The sequence below is a fragment of the Rhinatrema bivittatum genome, chromosome 18 (assembly GCF_901001135.1).
Source record: "Rhinatrema bivittatum chromosome 18, aRhiBiv1.1, whole genome shotgun sequence".
Lineage (NCBI taxonomy): Eukaryota > Metazoa > Chordata > Amphibia > Gymnophiona > Rhinatrematidae > Rhinatrema > Rhinatrema bivittatum.
This window is the reverse complement of record NC_042632.1, coordinates 10055534-10083105: the sequence shown is the minus strand read 5'-3', so window position 1 is coordinate 10083105 and position 27572 is coordinate 10055534. Positions and strand designations below refer to the sequence as shown.

General features: G+C 42.3%; 1 protein-coding gene across 4 annotated transcripts in view; it reads right to left on the bottom strand.

Moving 5' to 3' along the window:
• The window catches only part of KCNIP1 (potassium voltage-gated channel interacting protein 1), a 516519-nt gene that overhangs the window by 68026 nt on the left and 420921 nt on the right, over window positions 1-27572 (bottom strand). The gene's annotated exons all lie outside the window — the stretch shown is intronic.

The following is a 27572-nucleotide window of genomic DNA, read 5'->3' as shown; positions in this document are numbered from 1 at the left end:
TTCTGCACCTTGGTGATGTGTAAGGGACATAACAGGATACCCTATGGATGCATCAACGTTTAGAAGAATCCAAGAGAAAGACACCCGCTTCCTCGCCCCTATCCCGCAGATTACTTAGCAGAATGAAAGCTTTGCTCTTAATTTGTCCTGGACATCGTTTTAATACTTGGGATGATTTCACAAACTAAATGTTAAAAGCTTTGCTGCCAGTGCATCAGTTTAATAAAAACACAAAAACACATTAAATTCAAAACAGCATACAGGAAAGGAGAAGGCATGGCCTAGTGATCAGAACAATAGGGCTGGCGGCTTCCAATCCTGCTTCTTTCATTGATACTCCTTGTGACTTTGGGCAAGTCATTTTATTTACTCGTGACTCAGGTAGTCATTTAGGGCCTGATTTTCAAAAGCATTTACATATTTAAAATTGGGTTTTATACTTGTAAATGCACTTTACCTATGTAAGTGGGCTTTTGAAAATTGCTACAGTATATGCCATTGAATATCCATTGGATTTACCCACGTAAGTGCATGTTACACAAGCTTTTGAAAACTGATACAATAGTAATTACATTTATGCACATAACTCCTTTTGAAAATTCCCTCCGTAGGGCCTGATTTACTAAGGTTTTTCTTAGTAAATAGGCCCTTGGATTGTAAGGTCTTTGGGGCTGGGACATATGATACCTGAATACTTAGCACCATCGTGCTGTACTGGTACTGTACTGTCTGGTACTGTTATAAAAACAATAGCTGTTATAGTAGGATATCTCAGTTTTCACTTCTAGAAAATTACCTGAAAATTTGGATAAGCAATTTAGCAGGGAAATTATTCCTTACAGTGCCATAGTGTAAAAATAACGTTTGTGCGTGCTCCAGAATGTATCAATGCATTGCATAATGCATTCATCTATTTCACCTGCAATGCAGACCGCGTATTGTCACGCCACCCTTTCTCAAACGCTAACATATTTCATTCAGTTTTCTGCATATCACAAATTGTTTTCTGCTTCACTCATAAATGAGCTCTGCTGTTGCTATCTTTTTAACATAAAATCTTGTCGACTGTATTAGAAAAAAATATCCTTAATTTTGTGAAACCATTAGTCATGTAACTTGCCTCTGTTTAGAAGGCAAACTGTAATGCAAGCTACCGAGAATCATGCCTAGGCTAGGTGATTCTTATTGCTTCTGTCTGTCAGCCCTGTGCTTGCTGGAAGAACAAGGTGGTAGCTGTGTACTTGGTAGCGAGGGATCATTCGGGGGCTGGTGCAGTAAAACGGGCACTTGTATTGAGGATTCATTTTCCTAACGAGGCGCACAGCCACCTCTCCTGGGCACCCGATGCTATTTTAAAATGTGCTGCTGCATTAAAAAGCACGTGTTAGGGATCAATTGGGCATCCCTAGAGCTCAAATGCATTGGGCCCCTAGGAGACGAGGCTGTGCACCCATGCAACAGGTGCTCAATACCAAGCGTCCATTTTATCCCGCATTGAAGACTGCACCAGTAGATCCAGTGATTGTAGTGATCCTTTCGGGGCTGTGGTCTTCTGGATATAGTGACCCAAGCATTGCTTTCTTCCCGTATTCTCCTTTCTTTCCTGTCTTACTGCTGACTTCCTTTCCATGCATCAGCAGGCGTAGTGTGACATTGTTTGGCCCATTCTCCTCTGGGTCATTTTCCTCAGTGTTTATCCTGAATGCAGAGGGCTTCAAGGAAACCTGAGATACTCCAGGGCTGGAGTTAAGTTTGGCCACATTAACAGGTGTGCATTGGGCGTCAGGGGATTTTCTGCATCAGGGGGTAATAGCTCATATTCTCATCTACATGGAATTTACATGTGATGAGTGCTATCGGCTAAGTTGTTTCCGCGCGCATTTTGGACACGTTAATCCCTTTATTGCATCGGTTGCTAGTCTAGCGTGTCTAACTGAGCATTAAACTGTGTGCTAGGTTGGGCGCACTTTATTGCATCGACCTGTCAGAGTGGAAGCACTGGTGTGGGATCATTACTCTAGTGAACTCTTGTGACCAGTTAAAACATAGGATCTGTTATGAGAACATACACTATGTGTTCTGATTTACATTGCAGCAGTAAGAGCCTTCATGCATCCTGATTACTGTGCTTGAGAGAACAAACCCCTGTAGGTAACTGGACGAGGCTCTCAGCAGGGGTGGCTCTGTCGTTAGGCAGGGTGAAGCAGCTGCCTCAGGCAGAACCATTTTAAAGCAGCAAGAAGTCCCCCACAAAGCACTCCTGCCATGGCTGCCTCACCCTGCATTGAGACCTGACAACGTGCCCAAGGGATTCCCCCCACCCATGGACAGGAAAAGAATTGCAGCGGCGCAGTTTTAATGATGTGCCTACACAGGATGGGAACACCGTATCCATGAAGAAAATAACTATGGCAGCACAGGTTTGATGATGTGCCCCAAGGGTTCCCCCCTGGGCAGGAAGATACGAACCGCAGTGGCACCGAAGAATGCAGGCCTGTGGAGTTCCTTTCATCCTGTGGGCAGGAAGAAGAGCTCGACAGAGGAGGAGGAGGTGAAGCGAGGCAGTAAAAGGGAAGGGAATGGGAACAGGTGAATAAGGACTCACTCATCACCTCAGCTCTCTCTCTTCCCTTTCCTCCCCTCCCTTCTTGATCTGAGCTGAATGAATGAAAGGATAGAAGAGGGAGTGAGCAAGAAGTGAAGGAAGAGAAGAGGGAATGAGTAAATGAGAGGGAAGGGAAGGAATGGGCATGCGGGAAGGAGGTGTGAGTAACAGGGAAGGAGAGAATGGGGAGACAGGAGATGTGAGTGAGAGGGAAAGGATGAGTGAAGGGGAAGTGAAGGGGTGAGTGAGGGAAAGTGGTAAGGGAAAGAGAAGGGGTGAGAGGTGGGAAGTAGTGTCAATGAGTAAATGGGGTGAGGGGAAGGGGAGAAAAGGGGTGAGGGAAGGAGTGAGAGGGAAGAGAGTGAGGGAAAGAAATAAACAGATAGAGATAGAAGAGGGGTGAGAAACAAAAAGGGTGAGAAGTTCAGAGGGAGCATGAATGTATGGGGAGAGGGGTTGAGTGGGAGAGTGCAGAGCCAGTAGAAGAATTAGGTGGACTAGGCCTAGAGTGCCACAATTTTGGTGGCTGCCCAACAGTGGCAAAAAATAAAAAATCAGGCCTTCAGCAGGACCAGACGTCACTCTAGTCCAGGCGCCAAGGCCCAGGCTTAAGCCTGACCCTGAGGCTTGGTCTAGGTGGAGCCCGGTTGCCGAAGCCCAGGAATATAAATCAAGTAAAAACTTCCTTCCATCACTGCAGTATATAGTTTTTAGAACTAAGCATCAGTCAACCTCATATGGAGTAGATAAGGTATGCAGTTCTGATCAGTCACTCAGTGAGGCCGGTAGTCTGTGGCATTACTTTCTGATGCTATCATAGGATTATACAAGTCTTTGTCTACTTTCTCCTCTTACACATGGAGCCAGGCTCTGTGTGCTGCAGACACTTTTTCTCTTCAGTCCACCTATGTAATATACTTACAACTACCCAAAATGTGTAAAATGGGACGTCCTGCATGTAAACAGCATGCACCTGCCCAGAGTATGTGCGCACTAGCAGTGTCACACATGAATGTGAAAGCAAAAAAAAGGGGGAAGTTGAGAATGTCCTAGGGAGGGTTTTGAAATTTGCACACAAGTTAATATTTTGTAAGTCCATATGATTTTACACCTGCTAATTAAGTCATGGCAGTTTAAGATTATTAAAATTTCTTAATTGCTTAGTACAGAAGTGAAATCATTCTTGTCTGCAATTTGACGTGATGGAGGGTTTGGATGAATTGCTGACACTCGAGTATTTTCATGAGTGGAGTACACACATGCTATGTAAAATACACGCTTTTACATTTCACTCAAGTTAGTGCATGCATATATGTACAAACATTATAAAATGGGTAGAGAAAGTATGTGATTTCCTGCTTTGCAAACATACACACATACTTTAGGGGCAGAAATATGTGGTATTTTATAAAATGTGCAGCTGCCACCACACAGTTCATTAAATATAACTGTAACATTAGATGCTGACTTACACACACTATTGAAAATGAGCCTCATTATGTTTACTGGAATTAATTTACAACACTTAAGAGAACATATTCTTTGGCTCTGAGTGAATAGCATTTATTTTCAAGGTGTTTGCTTTTACAGGAAAGGTTTTTTTTAGGGCTTCTGTGGCAACACTTTGTGAAATAAATATCATCAGGTTTAACCCTTTAAAGCACTAAAAGCTGCACTTGAAATAATAAGAGATCACATTTCCAATACCTGTCAGAAAGCGACTCGAGTGACTGGTGTGACATTGCATGTGAGGAATTCAAATAAATTCCAAACCTCCCTGAAGATGTTGGGCCTACTCTGGTATTAGAAGGCTTTCCCGGTAACTTTTGTGGTCAGATCCCGAGTGGCTAAGTGATTAGAAGAAAAGGGTGGCCCTATGACAGAATCAGGTTAACAGGCAACTGAACAAACAGTTCTAATGCACTAGAGAGCGGCTGGGCTAGTTTTCTCCTAAGAACTCCTGACCCATATCGCTCTGGGAGCTGTAGCTCTACATTCTACCTGTGTAACAGAAATGAAAAGGCCTGAATGCTTCAAAGCAGTGATACTCAAACCAGTCCTTGCAGCCCTACCATAACCAGTCATGTTTTTAGGATGTGCCTAATGAGTATGCATGAGATATCTTTGCATAAACTGCCTCCAAAGTAAGCAAATATATCTTATCCATTTTCATTACGGATATCCTGAATCCCAACTGACTGTGGGAGGCCTGAGGCCTGTTTTGAGTATCACTGCTTTGTGCTGGTACAGAGAAACAGAGACTTTCATCTCCAGAGCAGGATGACTCAGGGTTGGCAAAGCCTTTTACCTTTAGGACTGGACAGTTTAGGAGATTCCAGTGGGAACACTGAGAGGAGAGGATCACCTTGCTGGTGGCTGAAAGGAATCAGTAAGTTTTTGCTTGGGACATTGTCTTTTTTAAAAGTATTGGGGCAAAGTTAACTATTTGGGAATATTATTTAGTGTGTTTGTGTGTTTGTGCCTTTAATAGTCAGAAAGGCAGTGAATAAACAAGTTAGACTGTTTGTATTTTTAGTCAATAAGGTAGCAGTAGGTAGTGTGTTTATTTTTAAAAGTCTGCAGAACTGAGTGTTCTCCAGACTTTTAAAGAGCTGAGTGTTTGTATTTAATACTAACTGAGTGCTTGTATTGAAAAAAAAAAAAAAAATCCCACAAAAAAAACCCAACCCAAAAAGTAGCCAGAAGCTAGAAATAAGCTAGGAGCAGTGTATACCAAAGTAAAAAAGTTGAATAGTTCAGCTCAGTTACTCACCTTGGAAAGGTGTTGAGGTAGTGTGATTGGGTTTGAATAGGGACCAACATTTGTTAATCAATGGAGCAGTGAGTCACTCAGGCTAACTGAAGTTAGACTGTTTGTATTTCCCAACCCACCCCTAGCTCATCCCTTAATTTATAGGCAGGTGCCACTTTCACAAAAAAAATAAATAAATAAATAAACAACAAAAACTTTATTGAGAATTCGATCAGACCCCAGTAGGCCACTACCAGACACATAGTGAATTCACTAATACATTTAAAGGAAGTTAGACACATTCCTACTCCCATAGCAACCTAAAACTTAACTAGGAACTGATCAAAATTGAGATGAAGGTAGCAGTCCAGCAGCAAGAGGGGGGCTTCCCAGTCTTTTGCATCGAGTGTCACATGTATGATTTTTTACCCACCGGTGAGAAGTTATACATGTGCATGCGATGCAAAGAGCTCCTGGCTCTCAGAGAACGAGTCCGATCTCTGGAGGCTAGAGTGGCAGACCTGGAGGAGCTGAGGCAGACAGAGAGGTATATAGATGAGACCTTCAGGGACATAGTAGTCAAGTCCCAACTTCAGACCGGCAGCCCTGGTGCTGCCTTGGAGGAAGAAGGTCTCATGATGGGAGAGCACCAACCAGGTGTAGCAGGAAAGGATCCTGTAGCAAGGACCTGCTCTCCAGGTGATGCATTGTCCTTTCGCACTGAGGATATCTCCCCAAGGCCTACTGCGCAGGAGGGAAGGGTTAGGTTGGCCGTCATAGTTGGTGATTCGATTATTAGGAATGTAGATAGCTGGGTGGCTGGTGGGCGTGAGGATCGCCTGGTAACATGCCTACCTGGTGCGAAGGTGGCGGACCTCACGCGTCACCTAGATAGGATTTTAGACAGTGCTAGGGAGGAGCCGGCTGTCGTGGTACATGTGGGCACCAACGACATAGGAAAATGTGGGAGGGAGGTACTGGAAGCCAAATTTAGGCTCTTAGGTAGAAAGCTTAAATCCAGAACCTCCAGGGTAGCATTCTCTGAAATGCTCCCTGTTCCACGCGCAGGTCACCAGAGGCAGGCAGAGCTCCGGAGTCTCAATGCGTGGATGAGACGATGGTGCAAGGAAGAGGGATTCAGTTTTGTTAGGAACTGGGGAACCTTTTGGGGAAGAGGGGTCTCTTCCGAAGGGATGGGCTCCACCTTAACCAGGGTGGAACCAGACTGCTGGCGCTAACCTTTAAAAAGGAGATAGAGCAGCTTTTAAACTAGAACAAAGGGGAAAGCCGACAGTCGCTCAGCAGCGCATGGTTCGGAGACAGGTATCTTTAAAGGATACTAATGATGCATTAGAATTAGGGCATCCCAACAGTGAGTTTCCAATAATTAGAAAAGTAGTCCAAGTGCCTGTAACTAAAAACTCACCTGAGCTAAAAAATTCTAACTTATCCCTATCAATTAAAAAGCAGAATGAAAATGCAAACAAAAAACAAACTTTGAAATGCTTGTATGCTAATGCCAGAAGTCTAAGAAGTAAGATGGGAGAATTAGAATGTATAGCAGTAAATGATGACATAGACTTAATTGGCATCTCAGAGACATGGTGGAAAGAGGATAACCAATGGGACAGTGCTATACCGGGGTACAAATTATATCGCAATGACAGAGAGGAGCACTCGGGAGGAGGTGTGGCACTTTATGTCTGGGATGGCATAGAGTCCAGCAGGATAAACATCCTGCATGAGACTAAATACAAAATTGAATCTTTATGGGTAGAAATCCCTTGTGTGTCGGGGAAGACTATAGTGATAGGGGTATACTACCGTCCACCTGGTCAAGATGGTGAGACGGACAGTGAAATGCTAAGAGAAATTAGGGAAGCTAACCAAATTGGTAGTGCAGTAATAATGGGAGACTTCAATTTTTGCGGCTCCGGCGTCTCTGTTCATCTCGAGCAGATTTTTTACAAAAATCATACGATATGACAAATCGCTTTTTGGAGAGAGGTTACCCTTCACGGGTGATAAAGAAGGCTTTTAAACGAGCTTTATATTCTCATCGTGAGTGGTTATTCTTGCCTCCCTCTCGTCCAGATGAAGCGAGTTATAATTGTATATTACCTTTCTCGACCATCAGTCATAAGGTACGATTGCTCATTCGGAGACACTGGCAAGCACTTGCACTTTCTAATCTTTTGCAAGGCTCATTGCGTTTCACTTTTCGGCGGGCAAAAAATCTGCGGGACCGGCTGGTTCATGCATCTTTTTCTTGCTCTGACACTGCCTTTGGGACGGCCAGGGGACACTGTCCATGTGGACATTGTTCTATGTGCTCTCATACCTCTGTCAGGTCTGAGTATATTCATCCTAACTCTGGTCAAATTTACCCTTTACGTGCACAGTCTGATTGTACTACAAGAGGGGTTATATATGCTGTCCAATGCCCGTGCCCGTTGGTATATGTGGGCAAAACGACCCGCATGGTTAAAACCAGAATCATTGAACATTGTTCGAATATCCGTCTCTCACGAATAGATGAACCTCTGGTTAGCCACTGGGCACAATGTGATCATGCCATCTCTGAGCTCGCTTTCCTGGTCCTGGAGGTGGTTCCCCGACATTCGAGAGGGGGAGACTACTCAGGGATGCTTGGAAGACGAGAACAAAGGTGGATTTTCACCTTGGACACGATTACCCCTAAAGGTCTGAATAGGGAAATAGAATGGCATCTGTTTAGTTAATTTACTCTTTGTCCTGATTGGGTAGACAGTCTCGCGATATCATGGAGTTTTGGCGCCATTTTCTGCTCTTTAAAAGTGTAGTCCACTGGGGGCGCTTCGCGCTCCCGGAATGGTTTGACAGGTATGTACTGTTTTGATGCTTGCTATAAATTATGTAGCCTTTTTGTTTTTATCAATCCACCATATGTTATCTTTTATGTTGTAGATTGACATTTATATTTGTGGCCCCTCCCGATGCAGCGACAAAGCGAAACACGGACCCATGTCGGGGGACCAATTTAAATATTATTTGCAAGGAGTTGTGGAGTTGCCGTTTACACTGAATGAAAGACTTTCTATTAAAGAACACTTATATTTGACCCGGTGGATTGTTCAAGTGTGTTCTTGCACCTCTTTCGGTTAGTTAGACTTCAATTACCCCAATATAGACTGGGTAAATGTATCATCGGGTCACGCTAGAGAGATAACGTTCCTGGATGGAATAAATGATAGCTTTATGGAGCAATTGGTTCAGGAACCGACGAGAGAGGGAGCAATTTTAGATCTAATTCTCAGTGGAGCACAGGATTTGGTGAGAGAGGTAACGGTGGTGGGGCCGCTTGGCAATAGTGATCATAATATGATCAAATTTGATTTAATGACTGGAAAAGGAACAGTGTGCAAATCCAAGGCTCTCGTGCTAAACTTTCAAAAGGGAAACTTTGATAAAATGAGAAAAATTGTTAGAAAAAAACTGAAAGGAGCAGCTACAAAAGTAAAAAATGTCTAAGAGGCGTGGTCATTGTTAAAAAATACCATTCTAGAAGCACAGTCCAGATGTATTCCACACATTAAGAAAGGTGGAAAGAAGACAAAATGATTACCGGCATGGTTAAAAGGGGAGGTGAAAGAAGCTATTTTAGCCAAAAGATCTTCATTCAAAAATTGGAAGAAGGATCCAACAGAAGAAAATAGGATAAAGCATAAACATTGGCAAGTTAAATGTAAGACATTGATAAGACAGGCTAAGAGAGAATGTGAAAAGAAGTTGGCTGTAGAGGCAAAAACTCAAAGTAAAAACTTTTTAAAATATATCCAAAGTAGAAAGCCTGTGAGGGAGTCAGTTGGACCGTTAGATGATCGAGGGGTTATAGGGGCACTTAGGGCCTCATTTTCTAAAGTATCACAGACCTGCGATACTTTAGAAAATCGCTCTAACGGGGGGGCGGGGGCCGAAGCGGGGGGGCGGGGGCCGAAGCGGGGGGGCGGTGCGATCGCTCCCAGCATCGCACCCAATAACTACACCATAGAAGGTGTAGTTATTGGGCGCGAAATAGAGAGCAAAAAGGGCCTTACCTTTCCGCTCGGAGCGCTGTCCTCGCGGAGTCGGCCCCGGTGACACCCCCGACTCCTCCTCTTCCGGGGCCGACTCCGCCCCGATTTCAGTAGCGCAGGCCTGCGCTACTTTCGCTAGCTATCGCAGGCTTGCGCTAAGAGCGCAAGCCTGCGATAGCTTTGGAAAATGAGGCCCTTAGAGAAGATAAGGCCATCGCGGAAAGATTAAATGATTTCTTTGCTTTGGTGTTTACTGAAGAGTATGTTGGGGAGGTACCCGTAATGGAGAAGGTTTTCATGGGCAATGATTCAGATGGACTGAATCAAATCACGGTGAACCTAGAAGATGTGGTAGGCCTGATTGACAAACTGAAGAGTAGAACCTTTTAGTAATTATCTCCCTAAAATTGCTAATTCTAGCCAGCTTTAGAAGGAATGCTGTAATTCTATTGATAACAGCCATGATTGCTCAGATGTATATGATAAAATTGATCTGTAACATTAAAGATACAATAGATGGACTTCTTTATGCATTAATCCCAAAACAAAAATGTTTACATTTTGTACATTCCAAAAAATATATTTTAGGGCCCACTGATTTTGTATTATCATAATAAGATTTTACCTTGTGTTTGCATTCATTAATTAAGACTTGACTGATTCTCTGCCTTTTTCACAAAATAACTTTCACTAGTAAATCCTCTAGCAATGGATTTATTATTTATTTTACTTTCTTTTATTTAGTTAATTTACAGCCTGGTAATCTGAAACATTTGCTCTTAGTGGTTTACAATGAGGTCACATAAATACATAAACAATATGAACCCATCAAACAGATATGTGAACATTTAATCTAAACTAGCTAGGATAAAATGATCAGCCTAGCAACATTTCTCAACAAATTATTTGCAAAAGAAAAATTCTATTTTCAACATCCTTATTTATAGTAAGGGAAGTCTAATCATGGGATTTGCCCGGGCTTTGGGAGAGAGCATATACTGTATCTTTTGCTGGGCCAGGAAAAGCAGGTCTGAGCTCTGCCTCTGACCCAGCACTCATTATTCCATAACCTTCAGAGAGGTGTGGGGAGGATCATATGAGACTGGAAAAGGGACTGAAAGGCTTCTGAATTTATTAGTTTTCATAAGACAGCTGTCTGGTTAAAATACCAGTCATAAATGCTCAGGGTATTCTTTCCTAAAAATGATTACACCTTGAAATCTCAAATAAATATTAAATGCATTTAATTAAAGTAGAACCATACTTTATTAATAAATTATTTGGCCATACCTGAGTTGGATCATTAAATTTACATTAAAAGGGGCTCCATACTTCTTGGTATACTGTCCAGGAGAATTTTCTCTCCTCTAAATGTCATCTCAACCTTTAAAGCACATTTTATCTTTTTTTTTTTCTTTTCTCCACTGAAACACGAACACTTTCTACACAGACATTAATTATATATACAAAGAGTTTGGTTTACAGCAGGTAACCTAGGGTGCCTGAAAATCTCAAAAGCATGAAAACCACAAACAGAATAAGAAATCTCTCCCGAAATCTTGGGGTTTTGATGATACACATCTGACACATTATGCTGTGCTGGACAAAGCTTCCCATTCAATTACTGAATAGATCATGGTAATGAGGTATGCTGCGTCTTTCTGCTCTGGGACACTAAGTTTTCCATGAGTAAATTCAAGAAATATGTCACTTAGGTGCTTGAGAAGTTCCTGGTGTAGGAGGGGCATCTGTCCAAGTCTTGCTGAGTCCTTGTTGGTTAATCCCTTCTCTTATTCAGTCCTGTCATGCCAAGCACATATGCAGGCTACTGATTCTTATGATATGTAGCGCCCCCCTCAGGTAATACAGGTACACTGCCACCAAGGGAGGGGACGTGCTGCAACAGAAGAATGAACCCCACCCATACCTGTAGCTTTATAGCCACTAGGATAGACGAGCCCTGTGCCCGCAAGCTTCACATCTCCCTTTTCTTACCAGTAAAGAACTTTACATATTCTTTACTGATAACATATAAATAAATTCAGGTATTAACAAGGGAGTAGGGATAATAAAGCATAAGACAGCAGAAAGAAACAGCAGTAGGGAACAAACACTGATGTGAAATGTACAAATATCAATAGAATATAGAATGTCAATTATGTCATGCAACTTAATAAAGTTGTAATCTTATAGCAAATGGCAGCTAGTACTTAGCTACTGGGTACCCAGAAAACTAATGCACTTTATAGTTACAGTCACTGTCTGTGTGCAAAAAAAATAAAAATAAAAAAAGCAAATAAATAAAACAAACCAAACTAGTGGAGCCCAGATTGGTTCCAAGAAGGCAGGTAGAAGAAAGCCAGATGAACACTATAGGTAAAGCAGAATGTCTATTTCACTAAAGCTCGTTATCTCCTCTACCTCTCTGGATTTGTTTTCCAGGCAACATTCCTTTTGACATGGTGAAAAAAAACAGGCTGGAAGTTACTCATGTTCTTTGCAGTTTCCCTGGGGACTTTGCCACCAACACCCAGACTTTCAGCTGTGCTACTGAGGCTGAAGTAACAACAGGTCTGAACTGTTCTCTAAGATAAAGCCCTCTTCTGAATTTCTTTATCACTTTTCTTATTAGGCAAATGACAGGAAGTCCAAGATTGCAATTCTAACTCCAGATGTAGAGTTGTGAGTCTGTACTCAGGCTGTACCTCTAACAATATCAGTTTCCAGCTTCAGTGGGCTGGTGTTTTTCTCTTCAGAGGCTTTCTCCCATACACCAGAAAAGCCCGGGCAATATTAAAAAATGTGCCTTTTGAATTGTCTGTTTCACTCCGCTCTCTCTGTCTCTTCCAGGTTGCTGGACAGTTTTCATAGGCTCATCAAGGTCAGGAGGTCTCTTCACTCTGTAAGTTGTCTAGTTAACCATATAACTGCGGGTTCTGAAGAGGCATAAACGTCATACAAAGGTAAGCAAATCATGTGTCTAACACAGATAGTTCTTTTGGCACCTCTCTTCTTGGAGAAAAGGACAACTAGTGGGCTGGGCAGTGGTAAAGTACCTTTAGAAGGCCTGAGACAGTATTATCAGTTCAGTTTTAAACATTTTCCCACTCCAAGATATCAGTACAATGTAAGCTCAGGGGGGTAGGGACCCACGTTTCATATATGAATAAAGGCGTTCCTTTTTATTTTATTTATTTATTTATTTGTGTGTTTTTATATACCGAAGTTTAGCTAGATGCCTTCACTCCGGTTTACAGGTAAAACAACGTATTACAAGAGGAGTAACAACTGTTATAACAATATAACTAGTGTGACAATATATATATGTCGTAACGATATAACTGGTGTGACAGGATATATGGAACAACAATATAACTGGTGCTACAATATTTATGTGCATGTTATGACTACGTAATTGAATTGGACATAGCCAGGTTTTTACAGATAAAGACTGATGATTTTGAAATGCTATTTATCTGTGATGGTTTTTATAGATAATTGTATAAATTATTTGTTATATGCAAATATATAAAAAACTAGGGGGTTTTTTCCCCCTAGTTCATTGTAAACCGGTACGATAAGACCTGGTCTTGAACATCGGTATATTAAAAAGAATTTAAATAAATAAATGCAAGTTTTAATATTTTTATGATTTTATTTGATTTATATTAAGTATGTTTATTTGTATATCACACTGAACAGAATAGATTCAAAGAATATAAGAAGTTTCAATAAATAAATAACCCTGTCACAGATATATCAACATAAGAGAATGACTGGTTAAATACACTAACCCACCAACATGTAATTACAAAAAACATATAGGCCGATACAGTACAGTGTGCTCCGGCGGAGTGCACTGTTAACCCGTGTTTGGACGCGCGTTTTCGACACGCTAGCTTTACCCCTTATTCAATAAGGGGTAATAGCGCGTCGAAAATGCGCGTCCAACCCCCCCGAAACTAATAGCGCCCGCAATATACAAATGCATGTTGATGGCTCTATTAGTTATTCCTGGGCGATTCAGTAAGTAAAATGTGCAGCCAAGCTGCACATTTTACTTTCAGAAATTAGCACCTACCCAAAGGTAGGCGTTAATTTCTGCCTGCACCGGGAAAGTGCACAGAAAAGCAGTAAAAACTGATTTTCTGTGCAACCCAAAAGTTAAAAATAATAAAAAATAATTAAAAAATTAAAAAATTAAATCAGCCCGCGGCTCAAAAACCGGATGCTCAATTTTGCCGGCGTCCGGTTTCCGAACCCGTGGCTGTCAGCGGGTTTGAGAACTGACACCGGCAAAATTGAGCGTCGGCTGTCAAACTCGCTGACAGCTGCCGCTTCTGTCCAAAAAGAGGCGCTAGGGACATGCTAGTGTCCCTAGAGCCTCTTTTTACCGCGGGCCCTAATTTGAATAATTTTTTTTTCTGAATCGCGCGCACAGGAGAGTGGCCTGTGCGCGCGCTGGGAGAGCAGGCGCTCGCCCGCTCTCCCGCGATTTTTACTGTATCGGCCTGATATATAGGGAAAATGTCTACATTTTGTACATAAATCAAAGCATCTTTAATAATAAATCAAACAATAATAAAGTAAATTGATAATACAATAATATACAAACTAATACAATTCAATCTTCAAAATATATTCACAATATATGACAAAACATGTATACAACATATATACAAATGAACAGATTAAAACATACGATATTGTATCACAAAAAAACAAAACAAGACACAAAGTAACAAACAACCTTCCACTTACCAATTAAAATCCTCATACAAAAATGTATGGCACAACCCACCACCCCTTGCAGAAAAAATTTCACTAGTACAAAAGATCTGTTACATCAAACAGTGTCACTTCTGAAAAACAACTTAGAGGGGACATGATAGAAGTTTATAAAATCATGAGGGTGGTAAAATAGGCAAATAAGGAACAGTTATTTACCCTTTCAAACAATACCAAAACTAGGGGACACTCCATGAAACTAAAAATCATAGAAAATACGTTTTCACTCAACACACAATCAAGCTATGGAATGTGTTGCCAGAGGATGTAGTCAAAATGAGTAGCACATCAGAGTTTAAGAGAGGTTTGGACAAGTTCCTTGGGAAAAAGTCCATAACATATTAGTCAAGTAGATTTGGGAAACTCTTTGTTTATCCCTGGCAGTGAGCAACAAAAAAATAAATCTACAATGATTTCTCGAGAATATAATAGGTAGAAATTGGCTCCTTAGAAATTACAGATCACTCCCCCATGTGGCTAGACATTCAAGGATTTCACCCTCCAGAGGCACAAAATATATGGTGATTTCCACGATATTTATACAAAGATCAAGAGTTTAAGACCCTCCTTTTGAAAAAAATGGGAGGACTATGCATCCCTTATAAAGAGACTCCTACACCTTTTTGGGAAGCGGCAAAGACAGTTTTGTGGGGTGAAATTATTTCCTATGTTGCAGCAAAAAATAAGGTGATGTTTAGGCAGATTAAACAACTAGAAAGGCAACTAAAAGAAACCACCCTACCAGGTCAACAAAAGAAATGTAAACAACAGTTAAGTAAGCTTTAAATTATTTGAACATCAAAGACTGAAGAAAGGTTAAATTATATCACTATGGTAACATAACAGGTCATATGATGGCTAACTTGACTAAAAAATGGGGGGGGGGGGGGGGGAGCAGAAATTTATTCCCACAATAACTCTACAAAAGATATTTGTTAAATATTTAGAGAAAGCAGAGTTGCTTATCTGTAACAGGTGTTCTCCCAGGACAGCAGGATTTTAGCCCTCACAGATGGGTGACATCATCAGATGGAGCCCGGCACGGAATACTTGTATTCCGTGCCCAGCATGCCACTATCCCCGCAGCCATGCGAGGTCCCCCTTCAGTCTCATTACAAAGGATAAAAGATGAGCGAAAATTAAAATAAAATGCAGACGAACCCAACTCCATGGGGTGGCAGGTGGGTCTTGTTGAGGACTAACATTCTGCTATCCTGGGAGAACACCTGTTACAAGGTAAGCAACTCTGCTTTCTCCCAGGACAAGCAGGATAGTAGTCCTCACAGATGGGTGAATACCAAGCTGCAGGCTGCCCACGGAACATAAGGGCCAACAGACACTCAGTCTGTTGGAAACAACGGGAGGTAGTCTGAACCACATACTGGGCCCTAGGCAGGAAGAGTTGGGTTTTCACACTTGGAACAGGTTAAGAGGACAGACTGGCCGAAGACGCTGTCCTGTCAACCATCCTTTTCAAAACAGTAATGGGCTGCGAAGGTCTGGAGGGAACTCCACGTTGCGGCCTTGCAGATTGCAGCAATAGGAACTGCACAGAAGTGGACCACTGACGCTGCCATGGCCCTCACTGAGTGCGCTTTCACTCGGCCTCCAAGCGGAAGGCCTGCTTGCTCATAGCAGAAAGTGATACAGTCTGCCAATCAATTGGACAAGGTCTGCTTGCCCACCGCAACCCAAGTCTATTTTTGTCAAAGGAGACGAAGAGTTGGGTGGAATGCCTGTGGGTTGCAGTGTGCTCCAGATAAAAAGCAAGAGCACGCTTGCAGTCCAAGGTGTGCAGAGCCCGCTCACCTTGGTGAGAGTGTGGCCTTGGAAAAAAGGTGGGCAGCACAATAGACTGATTCAGGTGGAAGTCAATCACCACCTTAAGCAGGAATTTTGGGTGAGTGCGCAACACCACCCTGTCGTGGAAGAACCTCGTATAAGGTGGATAGGTCACCAGGGTCTGCAGCTCACTGACCCTGCAAGCGAAAGTAATTGCCAACAGGAAGATAACCTTACAGGTGAGGTGTTTCAACTCACAGGAGCACCAAGGCTCAAATGGAGACTGCATGAGCCGTGCTAGCACTACGTTGAGGTCCCAGGCCACAACAGGAGGCTTCAATTGAAGTAAGTCTCTCATGAAGCATCCCACTAAGGGCTGCACCAAGATTGGAGTGTCACCAACTCCATGGTGGTAGGCACTGATCATACTCAGATGTATGCAGATCGAGGTAGTCTGCAACCCCGACTCCAAGAGACACCAGAGATAGTCCAGAAGCTGAGGTGTGGGACAAGTGAAAGGGTCAAGACACTGTTCTGCACACCAGGCCGAGAACCTCATCCACTTCGATTGGTAGGACTTCCATGTGTACAATATCTTTGTCTAGTTTTCATGTAGGCCCAATTAAAAGACATTGCAACCTGCAAATAATCCAGCTTTCTCCAAGATCAATAAACAAACTGGAATTTTGCCGAGAATGCAACCAGAACTTTGATTTTTAGCATAGTTTAACATAGCCCCTTGTAAAAGGATAATACTTCAGACTGAAAGATTTCTTCCTCTTAAGGATCAATGCCTCTGATTTGAAATTATAAAGAGATACTTGATTTCTTGTACAGTTTTGGTTGATGAATGAATTTTAGAAAAATGTTCAGATCAGTAATGAATTCAGCTCATAGTGAAACTTCATATCATGTACAGTTCAAATCTGGATTCTTTGCAAGTTGTGATATCTTTCATTGGACCAACATACTATTTATTCCAAGACTTGCAGGAGTTTTCAAGACTATAAGTCACTTCTTCAGCATTGTTCTGGAGCTTGTAACAAGGTAGACTTCTCACCCCAGTATCAAGCTAGCCCAGGCACAAAGGAACCAAAGTTTTCAGCCCTCAGACAAAGAACTAAAACCCTCCAGAGCAAGGAAACAGAGCAAATAAATTATAGGTTCTTGTGGCCTGGTTTGGCCTCTGTTGGAGACAGGATGCTGGGCTTGATGGACCCTTGGTCTGACCCAGCGTGGCATGTTCTTATGTTCTTATAGCCCCCATTCAATGGGAGTTCCAATCTCATACCTGGATCACGAGGAGGATGAGATGGAGTTCCTGCACAAAGCATCTCTGAGGATAGAGGGATGCGTGCGCCCATAAATGCACATATTGCAGTGCGAGCAAAATACACCTCACTGTAAAATGCTGTTGCCATGCAAACTTCTACAGCCGCCTGTGTGTTTGTGAGAGAGAGAGGGAGAACACCTCTGTTTAGGGTCAGTCTGACACTCTGTCATCACTTATAAGGGTTATAATTCTTTACTGCTGTCAATTTTACTATGACTATGAATACCTCTGAATATGTCTGTAAGAACACCCTCCCTAACCCCAACTCACCTGCCGAAAACCCACCTCGACTGAAAGTGCCCCAACATAGAAAGTGTCAGACTGACCCTATACAGAGTCTCTCTCACTCTCCCCTCACGAGGAGCAGTAGTAAAAAGTTACACAGGCAACATATGCACATTGCCTTTGTCAAATTTGTGGTTATGCGTGTCAGTTTTGGACTAACACCCCTTTTCTGCCTCCTTATTCTGAACGCATGTGGGGACGCCTTTCCCAGCGTCTTAAAGCCTGCGCGCCCATGTGGCTGTTTTGGCGCAAGCAACGCTTTTGAACTCTAGCTCTTTGATTTCTGGCCAGAGGAAGAGCTGATGGAAAAGGAGAACCCCTGCAGTGAAAGAAGGCACAATGAACTGCTTGGAGACATAGCTAAATATTTTTGGGAACTGTGCAGCAGGAATCTTGCTGCAGGATTGCGGTTAACAGGAAAATATGGACTGACATTTGTTGGGATGATACCAGTTGCTGCAGTTTGTTAGAGAAATGTAACACTGCTGTTTGTTTATTTTGACTGCTGGCCTGCTGCAGTTTTTATTTGAAACAGTTCTTCAGTTTGTCTTCAGTCTGCTGCAGATTTTGCAGAAACATTTAAACTGCCACTTGTTTGTTTGGCTACCGGCCAGATGCAGGTTTTATCGCAGAGGAATTAATGTGTTTGCATGCTACTGGCCCGCTACAATTTGCTGGAGAGATTTAAAACTGCTGTTTGTTTTGGCTGCAGGCCTGCTGAAGTTCTTTTTTTTTTTTAAACAACTCTTTGTTTTGTCGCCAGCCTACTACAGTTTGATAGGAAAATGTAAAACTGGGGCTTGTTTATTTTGCCATCACCCTGCTAGAGTTTTAGACGGAGAAATTTAAGTTGCCAGAGGGAACCACATGGCCAGGCTAGCAGTGGAAGGAGGGACCAGTAAACCTGTTGTGTTTTAAGCCATAATCTCATCTCTTTGGACCAGGAGCACATTTGGCAGGAGGCCAATCTGTGCAACAGCAGGTATCAGCCTGCAGAGCTTCCGGATTTCTCCAGGATCAATATGGCTACGAGAATCCTGCCCTACGATAAAACACACTGCAGCGACTGAAGACGGGACTTAATTAACCAGTGATCTTCTCATAGCTCTGTGATAAGAATGTATTGCGAGATCCCGAATGCTGCAGACTTTCTTCTTCTATATAGATCTTATTGATTCTGAGTTCCCTGCAGCTGTGATTCATACCAGCGCTTGCTGTCTCCTGCATCAGACCTTGGTGATCTAGCCCAATGGTAATTTGGGGGTTTTGATTAAGCTGTAAAAATTAATTTTTTCATGGCGCCACTAATTTTTGCAGTCAATGCTTTTCACTGTAGTGTTCATATGAAATCTTACCCAAGACCCTGATCAGGTCTTCAGTGAGACCTTTCTTGTCAGGATAGCTAGCATGATCCATCCTGTATTTTCAGGAAAGACCAAAAGGTTAAGGGACAGGCAAGAGCCAGCAAATTGTGAAGTGATCTTTTTTTTTTTGTAAATATGGTAACATAGTAATGACGGCAGAAAAAGACCAAATGGTCCACCTTGCTACCCAGCAATTTGCTTATGATACTAACTGGCACTCCTTCCAGATTACCCCCATGTGTTCTGTTAATGGTAGCAACTGCCGCTCTGTCCAGGTTACCCCCATGAGTTCTGTTTAGGGTAGTAACTGCCGCTCCTTCCAGATTACCCCCATGAGTTCTGTTTAGGGTAGTAACTGCCGCTCCTTCCAGATTACCCCCATGAGTTCTGTTTAAAGTAGTAACTGCTGCTCTTTCTAGATTACTTGCATGTGTTCTGTTTAAGGTAGTAACTGCTGCTCCTTCCAGATTACCCCCATGAGTTCTGTTTAGGGTAGTAACTGTTTCTCCTTCCAGATTAACCCCATGAGTTCTGTTTAGGGTAGTAACTGTTTCTCCTTCCAGATTAACCCCATGAGTTCTGTTTAGGGTAGTAACTGTTTCTCCTTCCAGATTACCCCCATGAGTTCTGTTTAGGGTAGTAACTGCTGCTCCTTCCAGATTACCCCCATGAGTTCTGTTTAAAGTAGTAACTGCTGCTCTTTCTAGATTACTTGCATGTGTTCTGTTTAAGGTAGTAACTGCTGCTCCTTCCAGATTACCCCCATGAGTTCTGTTTAGGGTAGTAACTGTTTCTCCTTCCAGATTAACCCCATGAGTTCTGTTTAGGGTAGTAACTGTATCTCCTTCCAGATTAACCCCATGAGTTCTGTTAAGGGTAGTAACTGTTGCTCCTTCCATATTACGTCCATGTGTTCTGTTTAGGGTAGTAACTGCTGCTCCTTCCAGATTACCCCCATGAGTTCTGTTTAGGGAAGTAACTGCTGCTCCTTTCAGATTACTCCCATGTGTTATATTAAGGGTAGTAACTGCTGCTCCTTCCAGATTACCCCCATAAATTCTGTTTAGGGTAGTAACTGTCGCTCCTTCCACATAACTCCCATGTGTTATATTAAGGGTAGTAACTGCTGCTCCTTCCAGATTACTCCCATGTGTTATATTAAGGGTAGTAACTGCTGCTCCTTCCAGATAACCCCCATGAGTTCTGTTTAGGGTAGTAACTGCTGCTCCTTCCAGATTACCATCAGGAGTTCTGTTTAGGGTGGTAACTGCTGCTCCTTCCAGATTACTCCCATGTGTTCTGTTTAGGGTGGTAACTGCCACTACTTCCAGATTACTCCCATGAGTTCTGTTAAGGGCAGTAACTGCCACTCCTTCCAGATTACCTCCATGCTTTCTATTAATGGTAGTAACTGCCGCTCCTTCCAGATTACCTCCATGCTTTCTTTTAAAGGTAGTAATTGCCAATCTGTGCAGGTTACCTCCATGCTTTCTATTAAGGGTAGTAACTGCCAATCTGTGCAGGTTACCTCCATGCTTTCTATTAAGGGTAGTAACTGCCGCTCCTTCCAGATTACCCCCATGCTTTCTATTAAGGGTAGTAACTGCTGCTCCTTCCAGATTACCTCCATGCTTTCTATTAAGGGCAGTAACTGCCAATCTGTGCAGGTTACCTCCATGCAGAAATGTTACACCATCCCTTTCTTTAAGTCTTTAGGGATCCGCAATGTTTGTCCAATGCTCTTTTGAATTCATTAACTGTTCTCATCCTCACCACCTCTTGTGGGAGGGCATTCTTGGCATCCACCACCCTCTCTTTGAAGAATTATTTCCTGATATTGGTTCTTAGTTGTCCTCCCTGGAGTTTCATATCATGACCCCTAGGTCTACTCTTTCCTTTCCAGCAGAAAAGGTCTGAAGTTTGTGCATCATTAAAATCTTTTAGATATCTGAAGGGTGGTATATCTCCCCTTCACCTCCTCTCCTTCAGAGTATACATAGTTAGATCCTTCGGCCTATCCTCATAGGTCTTCTAAAACAGACTCCCCACCATTTTGTTTGCCTTGCTCTGAACCATTTCCATCCTGTCTCTATCCTTTTTGAGATGCGGTCTCTAGAACTCCAGGTGAGGCTTCACGAAGGACCTGTACAAGGGCATTATCACCTCCCCTGTCCTGCTGGTTATTCCTCTCTCTATGCAGCCCAGCATCTTTCTGGCTTTAGCTACCGCCTTGCCATATTGCTTTGCAACCTTCAGATCGCCAGACATGCTTCACCCGAGCCTGAATTTCTTTTGGTTCAACACACCCTGAAAACAGGGACACAACATTCACAACAGCTTTTCCCTGGGGTTTCATAAGAAATCTTTCAAGCAAACAAAAGATCTTGGCAACATGGGAAAAAGTAGAAAGTAGCAAGTTCACCAGAAAATTAAGCAAAATGAATAGAACTAGAAATTTTCATGAAAAATAATACCATAGCTCTGCTCATAGGTCAATAAAAGTATTCCCTGAGTTTGGGGCCATAGCAGTAAATGCATTATTTGTGGATAGCAGACAGCCCCTCATCCTCTGATCTTTCCTGGGTGATGGGTGTGACTGGTTCTGAAATTGTGATACTTGTGACTATTGTGGAAAATGGCTAATTACTTTTGCTTGGAATTACAAATTAAGATCAATTTTCGCAATCGTTGATTTGTCCCAAATTTGTTTGTGAGGAGAGCAGAGACTGCAGAAGAGATGTTTGTGCATTGTTAGCCCGAGCAGTCTGAATGTCCAAGTTTTAGCAGATCTACAATTTGTGAACTACATTCCATAGACACAGCATGCAAAGAACCTCCAATTCACACAGCTCACCAGTCACTGGTGCAGCAGAATATAGTCAGGTATTTCTACAAAATTAAAGTTGGCTCTAAAACCTTGTACTTAATAAATGTAATCCTTAAGCATTATGCGTTATAAATAATAAAGCAATTCAACTCTAATTGTTTTTGCTCTGCATTTTTTGGAGGAGAGATGATTAATCAGCTCCTGGTGCTTAGCATCTAGAATGCAGCAGAAATGCACGGATTTCATTTAGAATCTAGGAGCTCTCCTTCAAAAGCAAACCCAATTTTGTAGTTTCTGATTCACTTAAACATTGATTTCTGTGAATGTCTGCGGTTTCTAGCTTCTCACGCACATGGCTCAGGAGACAATGAATAGTAAATAGCATGGAGAGTGGCTCAAGCAATCAGAAGTTATAATTAGAAGAATGTGGTATCCAAGGGCACGCGGCATTAGTCTCAGACCATCATGGTTGATGTTTCTCTTAATTGTGGGAGCCATAATCATTGGCTGCTATGAATAAAGAAGACTCCAGGAATGCATTACTGTACAGCATTAAAGCATCAGTTTACCTTTTTGTGGTCATCCCACTGCTTCTCACAAACTGAGCTCCTGTGCAGCTGATACACCTTTGGCAGCTCAGGAGGATAAGTTTTTCCTATGCTGTTATAGGGCAGTACATAAATGTCTTACAGAGACACCAAGGATGGTCCCTCCCAATGAGTGAGATTATAGGCCAAAGTGAGATTTTTCGGGCAATGTGTCTAGGATATAGATCTGGGCTCTCTTGGGTTCTCTGTGGGCTGCTTCCTGTAGCTTGACAGGCAGATGGTGTTTTCTCTGCCAAGAGAGAGCAGTCAGACTGCTATGCTTAACAATTTGGAGAATAGATCACTGTCCTCCTCCCAGCTTCCAGTCTCCTGTCTGTGGCTGCGTGTACTTTCAGGAGCTGCTATGGCCTCCTTTCTCTTTCCATGTGCACTTTCTGATCAGGGCTAGTGCAAGGGTAGGTGAAACATAGCCTTCAGCCCTCCCCACACACAATTCAAAATTATGCATTTATAACAGATTTTACATGAAAAAAGACATTCAAAGTACAGTCTTCTGAGGTAAAAATATGACTTAAAATAACATTTATACTATATTTATATGCACTGTTGTGGTGCCAACTAGAAAATCCCACAAAAAAAAGCATAAAAATACTTGGAACCCATATGGCATTTGGACTAATGAAATGCATGCTGGAAGAGGGCTTGGCCCTCAGAAAGACATGAATATAGTAACCTCCCATACCAAAACAGCACTAACTGCTAGCTCTCACACAGTATCAACCCTACCTGTGAAAAGGCAACGCTACAAATATTACAGCAGGCCTGAAACTACATGCTAGCAGAATATCATACCTCAGTCACACATGCAGAACACAGGCACTAAATACAGAATAAAAAAGACCAGAGAGAATAAATGGAAATGTGCAGCTCTTATATTATGTTCTAAAAACTGAACTAGAAATCGCAACAAGTCAGACTCTGTATGCAGTGAACATAAGTGCATAAAAATTGTCGTGCTGGATCGGATCAAGCCCAGCATCCGGTCTCCTACAGTGGCCAGTCCAGGTCACAAGTAAAGTAGATCTAATTCCTGTTACTCACTCCTAGGGATAGCAATAGTTTTCTTTAATCTATCTGGCTAATAATGTGCTTTGGGTTTTTCTTCCAAGAACTTGTCCAAACTTCTTTTAAACCCCGCTATACTGGTCACCTTGATCACATCCTCTGGCAAGAGATTCCACAGTTTAATAGTGCGCTGGGTGAAAAATGATTTTCAAATGATTTTTTTGAATCTGGTGATGGTTAGTTTCATGGAGTGTCCTCTTATTTTAATATTATTTGAAATACTAAACCATCCTTTATTTACCCGTTCCACCCTACGCAGGATATTGTAAACATCTGTCATGTCTCCTCTCAGCCGTCTCTTTTCCAAGACGAGCCCTAGCCTGCATAACCTCTCATCAGAGATGTCGCATCCCTTTTATCATTTTTGTAGCCTTCCAATGCAGCTTTTCTAGTTCCGCTGTCTTTCTTGAAATGGGGCAGCCAGAACTGCACACAATAATCAAGGGGCTGTCACACCATGGCTCGATACAGAGGCAATATGATATTTTCTGTTTTATTCTCCATTACTTTTCAGATTATTCCTAACATTCTATTTGCTTTTTTGACTGCTGCAACAATGGAAACACAGAAACAATATAACAAAGAACTATAAATCATCGTGTAACCCTGCATAGGGTCATTAAAGAGTTTTGCTGGAGGGTTCCTGCTCTCTAGAGTCAGCCAGAGGTAAAATGCAGAAATCTTTTAAGGAGGATTTAGTTAAGGTGTCACTTAAGGGTTGATTGATTGATGGAAGATTGTAGATAGAGTTGTCTTGTCTACAGTAGGAGGTTCATTCCCCCAAAGGGGATAGGTTGAGTAGAGTCTAAGAAGCTTATCCAGGCATCTTGGGAGAAGTTTTGGAGGAGTTGGAACAGAGTCAGAGAGAGAAGTTGCTTTAAACCATTGATTGGATAGGTTCCTAAAAACTAACTGGAGGGAAAGAAACCTGAGGTTAAGGGAATTGAGGATTGAGGGTTTTGCCTGCATTGATTTTCTTGGACTGTATTTTCTCTAAAGAGTTATGCTACAAATTTTTGGACTGTCTTGGATCTACAATACATTTCTACATTTGGAACCAGATCTCAGGTGTGGACATTGAACTTTGTTTATCTGGGTGTCTCCCCTCTGGACCTCCCACAAACTTTCTTGGCTCCACCCAGTGATCCCAGGACGACTGTGACTATACCCAGGGCTACAGCAGCATTGATCCCTACCTCTATGGTCCTGATGGTGACCCTGAGAGAAGGGGTTTACAATCATAACAGTAAAAACATACTAATTAAAAGAATAAATATTTCAGAAAAGCTGAGGAATTAGAACATCCAATAATTAAACACTCATACACAAATAAAATATTTCAAAACAGCACACAAACACCCAATAATTAAAACTAAAAAGGATAAAAAATTTTTCCCATAGTCCATACCCAGTCACCCTGAGATTGTCATGGATTAGTAGCCAAAGTGCAGAGCACATAATCTCTCTATCTCACTTCTTCCTTTCTTCAGCACTAGGGCCCCCCTCTCTCTACCTCTCTTCTGTCAAGCCTGCCCATGGGGAGATCACAGGAGAGCAGGACCCTATTATGCCACACTTAAGAAATAAGAACATAAGAAATTGCCATGCTGGGTCAGACCAAGCGCCCATCAAGCCCATCATCCTGTTTCCAACAGAGGCCAAAACCAGGCCACAAGAACCTGGCAATTACCCAAACACTAAGAAGAACCCATGCTACTGATGCAATTAATAGCAGTGGATATTCCCTAAGTATAATTGATTAATAGCCATTAATGGACTTCTCCTCCAAGAACTTATCCAAACCTTTTTTGAATCCAGCTACACTAACTGCACTAATCACATCCTCTGGCAACAAATTGCAGAGCTTTATTGTGCGCTGAGTGAAAAAGAATTTTCTCCGATTAGTCTTAAATGTGCTACTTGCTAACTTCATGGAATGCCCCCTAGTCCTTCTATTATTCGAAAGTGTAAATAACCGAGTCACATCTACTCGTTCAAGACCTCTCATGATCTTAAAGACCTCTATCATATCCCCCCTCAGCCGTCTCTTCTCCAAGCTGAACAACCCTTACCTATTCAGCCTTTCCTCATAGGGGAGCTGTTCCATCCCCTTTATCATTTTGGTTGTCCTTCTCTGTACCTTCTCCATCGCAACTTTATCTTTTTTGAGATGCCGCGACCAGAATTGTACACAGTATTCAAGATGCGGTCTCACCATGGAGCAATACAGAGGCATTATGATATTTTCCGTTCTATTAACCATTCCCTTCCTAATAATTCTTAACATTCTATTTGCTTTTTTGACTGCTGCAGCACACTGAGCCGACAATTTTAAAGTATTAGCCACTATGATGCCTAGATCTTTTTCCTGGGTGGTAGCTCCTAATATGGAACCTAACATCGTGTAACTATAGCAAGGGCTATTTTTCCCTATATGCAACACCTTGCACTTGTCCACATTAAATTTCATCTGCCATTTGGATGCCCAGTCTTCCAGTCTTGCAAAGTCCTCCTGTAATGTACCACAGTCTACTTGTGATTTAACTACTCTGAATAATTTTGTATCATCTGCAAATTTGATAACCTCACTCGTTGTATTCCTTTCCAGATCATTTATACATATATTGAAAAGCACCGGTCCAAGTACAGATTCCTGAGGCACTCCACTGTTTACCCTTTTCCACTGAGAAAATTGACCATTTAATCCTACTCTCTGTTTCATGTCTTTTAACCAGTTTGTAATCCACAAAACTGGTTAAACTGGCACTGCAACATATTTGAAACGCTGATCTTGTTCGAGAGATTAGGAAGTTCCATCTCCCACAAGTTTTGAATAACTGCAGGGGCAGCACACAAGGAAGAGAAGTGGAATTGGCTTCCTCTTCTCCTTCCACTGGGTCAGGGTCGTGCGTGAGCTGAGGTGAAGCATGTGTAGTCACTTAAAGAACACTGCACAGCCATACACAAATGCATCCTAGAGAGAACACTGCCCACCACCCTCACTGGGCTGGATTCAAGCAGGCTGAAAATAACATCTGGTTGGGCAGAGCTACTGCCCAATAGTGACAATCTCAGGAAAGATGCTGGGACTCAGGAAACTACCAGCAGGAGGTCAAGAGAAAGAAGGCAGCTGCTCACACTCCTCACCCTTGCTAGAGAAATAAATTCTTTCCAAGGCTGGAAATGACATATTATGGTCTCAGGAAACAAGCTGGGGCTCAGGAGACAGAGGAGGGAAAATCTCAAAAGGAAAGGCCACTATTCTGTGCTCCTGAGGCTCCAACAGATTGTAGGAAAGTTTATGCCCTGCTTGCAGGAAGAAACATATAACCATGTGCCATCAAGATGCACTAAGATCACATGAAATCTGTTTCACCAAGTAGTGCAAGCTCAAAGACCTGGCATGGAACGAGATGGCTACAAACTGTCCAAGAATGTGCAAAGGACCCCAAGAGAGGACAAATGGTGCATTGTTTACATGATGGAGGCAGTCAGGGAACCTACATTTGGGAGGACATTTCAGGGCTTTGAACTTTCCTATAGTTTAGGAAGAAATACTTAGTCTGAAGCTCCTGTGAGTTTGAACACCAAAAGTATACAGAAGAGTCGAGATGCAGTGAGATTCTTGTGGATATATGAATCCTTAGGTCCAAATTTAAGAGAATTCTGCCTCTCTCACTCACATACACATGCTTAATCTCTCTCTCACACGGGGCCGGTGCTAGTGTTTTTGCTGCCCTGTGTGAAAAGTTACGGTGTTTCCCTACCCCGATTTATTCAGTGCCTGTCCCGGGCCTATCAAATAAAGTCCAGCTCTGTCCTGTAATCTATATTTTTAAAAACTGACAAGCCCCCTCCCCCCCGCCCAGAACCCATGGATAAGGAAGTATAATAGGTACCTTAGGCAAACCTTACAGCCTTGCACGCACGCCGCCCTCAGCCCCCCCCCCCCCCCCCGACACACTCCCACGCTCTTTATAGACACACACAATTATGCATTTATAACAAATTTTACATGAAAAAGAACATTCAATAGTAGAGTCTTTTGAGGCAAAAATATCACTTACAATATTATCCAAGCAACTGAACTGCAAGGAAGGTGGGTAGA